The sequence below is a fragment of the Glossina fuscipes genome, unplaced genomic scaffold (assembly GCF_014805625.2).
Source record: "Glossina fuscipes isolate IAEA_lab_2018 unplaced genomic scaffold, Yale_Gfus_2 56551, whole genome shotgun sequence".
NCBI lineage: Eukaryota > Metazoa > Arthropoda > Insecta > Diptera > Glossinidae > Glossina > Glossina fuscipes.
The window spans coordinates 1-2817 of NW_024000707.1; the positions used below are offsets into that span (position 1 = coordinate 1).

At 31.0% G+C, this 2817-nt stretch overlaps 1 pseudogene; it reads left to right on the forward strand.

Annotated features, from left to right (window-relative positions):
• The first annotated feature begins 890 nt into the window (after positions 1 to 890).
• Positions 891 to 1529, forward strand: LOC119643129 (annotated as a pseudogene).
• The last annotated feature ends 1288 nt before the right edge of the window (positions 1530 to 2817 follow it).

Genomic DNA, 2817 nt, shown 5'->3' on the forward strand with positions numbered 1-2817 from the left:
ATCTGCTGTTGTGGACAAACTCTTACTATAAAGCACATTCTCTGCGATTGCCTCAACTTTTCCTCGGCTAGAAGTATTGCATTTGGAACGATTAACCCTTTGAACATTCTACAATCAGCTTTAGAACAGAATATCTATTGAATATATTACTTTTTTAATACTACTAAGTTCACTATCTAATATCCATTTATTTAAATTAGAGCCGATAGCCTGTGTTGCTAGTGCTCAATGTCTTTTTTTTAGTCTAAGAATTCATTTCATTAGTCTAAAATTAAAATAATAATAATAATAATACGTTTTTTAATCTGCTCGGTCTCAGTTTCATCAAACCCCAACAAATCTTCACTCACAGAGGAATATTCGAAAATATCCTCAATTTCTGGCTCAATCTGTACGATTGAGTCCTCTATTTCGGCGGGTCTTTCCCCGTTATAAATAATTTATGTAATATAAAAGAATATATATCCTGAAAAGAAGAAAAAAAAAAAAAAAACATTGACTGGACTGTATCTTTAGCAAAGTTGAATGTGTTTATAGCAATTTTATAGGCTCCCAAATTTTTCTCTAAGACAATGAGGAGAAATAAATTCACCGAAATTCTTCGGCTAATTCGGTTCGATAAGAAAGATGAAAGAAGCCAAAGATTGCAAACAGATAAATTTGCATTAGCTTCAGAAGTGTGGAATAAATTCATTGAAAACAGTCAAATGTGTTATAAACTAGGTGCTACCATTACAGTTGATGAGCATTTATTCCCGACCAAGGCCAGATGTAGATTTACGCCGTACATGCCAAAAAAGCCAAATAAGTTTGGCATAAAATTCTGGTTGGCGTCGGATGTAAAAAGTAAATATGTTTTAAATGCATTTCCCTACCTAGGAAAAGACCAAATGAGATTATCCGTATCTTTAGATGAATTTGTTGTCCTAAAACTTATAGATCCATATATTAGTTGCGGAAGAACAGTTACATAAGATAATTTCTTTACAAGTTTGTCATTAGCAACAAAACTAATAAAGAAAAAAACTTCCTTAGTCGGCACGATTAGACAAAATAAGAGAGAACTACCTAAACCTGCAAAATCAAAAAAGGATAGCATGATTCGTTCCTCGACAGTACTTTATAAAACGGAAAATTGTATTTTGACCACATACAAGAGTAGACCCAATAAAAAAGTATTAGTGCTCAGTTCAAAACATAAGTCAGTGAAAATTGAAAGGGATTGCAAACGTTTACCTGGAACGGTTACATTTTATAACAACGCCAAATTTGGCGTAGATGTTACGGATCAATTGGCACGGAAATATAATGTGAAAGCTGGATTTCAAAGGTGGCCATTATAAGTGTTTTACAATATCCTAGATCTTGCCGGTATAAATGCCTGGATATTATATAAGGGAACAACAGGAGAGAATATCTTACGGAAAGACATTTTATTCCAATTATCGGAAGAACTTGTCGATCTACAGTTCAAGCAGAATGAACGTCGTCATCGAAATCGTCGTAGAACCAGACACATATTTCATTGAAACGTAAATGGTGTCAAATAGGGCAGTGCACTAATAATAAAACAAACAATATTTGTGGTGCATGCCATAAACGAGTCCGTGGTAAATGTTCTGCTAAAACAACTACAACTTGCAAAAAATAAAATTGATTTTATAAATTCTTGCTATTCTATTATTATTATTATCAAGTTTTGTCCATAAAAATAGAAAATATATAAAACCTAAAAATTGCTATCTTTTCTTAAATGGCTTGGTAACTTAAGAAACACGTAATTTTGACCCCTGCGGTATAAGTAGGTATACCTCAATCGCCGATAGTTCTAGTGTTAAAAGTCTTTTGAGTATGCTATCTTAACATAATTAATCAAATAAAGTCCTAATTTTGAACCACTTTTTTATGGCACTTGACTATCTTTTAACTTTCCATAACAGGGAGAAATTCTTAAAATTTTTATTAATGACTTCATCGATATTTTGAAAAATGAACAAAACGGCCTTATTTTTTTAAATTCAATTTATTAAATTCATATTTTTTACATCTTTTTGCAATAGTTTCAAATTATAACCAATAATTTTAGATTATAACTAAATTAAATATAAATTTTAAATTAATATTAACTATAAACTAAATGATATTGGCTTCATCCTTTGTTTTTATTTTTATTTAGTTTTTTCTTATTTCTTTCTTTTATTAATTTTTAAACACTGTGAACTGTTTTGTAGAGCTTTCATCAACCTCTACAAGACACTTCTGCTTTCAAAGGAACACTTCAGAGCTATCAACAACCTCTGAAGGTTCCCTTTAAAGCAAACGATTTAGAGTCTAATTCTAAAAAGGCTTGTAGTGTGATCACATATCGTATATGTATCAACTTTGAAGTGTAAATTAGCATAATTCTTTTGCAAAAAGAAAAACAAAAATTATGTCGCAATTCAACTGGATGAGTATTACATTGTGAATTGCAATACGATGCCAGGCGTTCCAATTAAAATAATTATTGATTACATTAGCATAATATATCACCTGTCGAATTAAGTATAAAAAGTTCCAATTGTAATAAAGACAAAATATTAAACATAACAGCATATCTATATTATCTTCAAATCAAAGAACTAGATCCCAACCACACCAACGAACAAAAATCCGTCATTACCAATATTAACGATACATACGCCTTAACCATATTCAAAAACGGTCTTGATGACTACATTAAACCCACTATCTTTGCGTCCCAACCAAAAACCTGTCATGAAACTCTTTTTCTTTCCTCGCCGCTGAGGATTTAAATTTTTTCTTTAGACAAAGAAA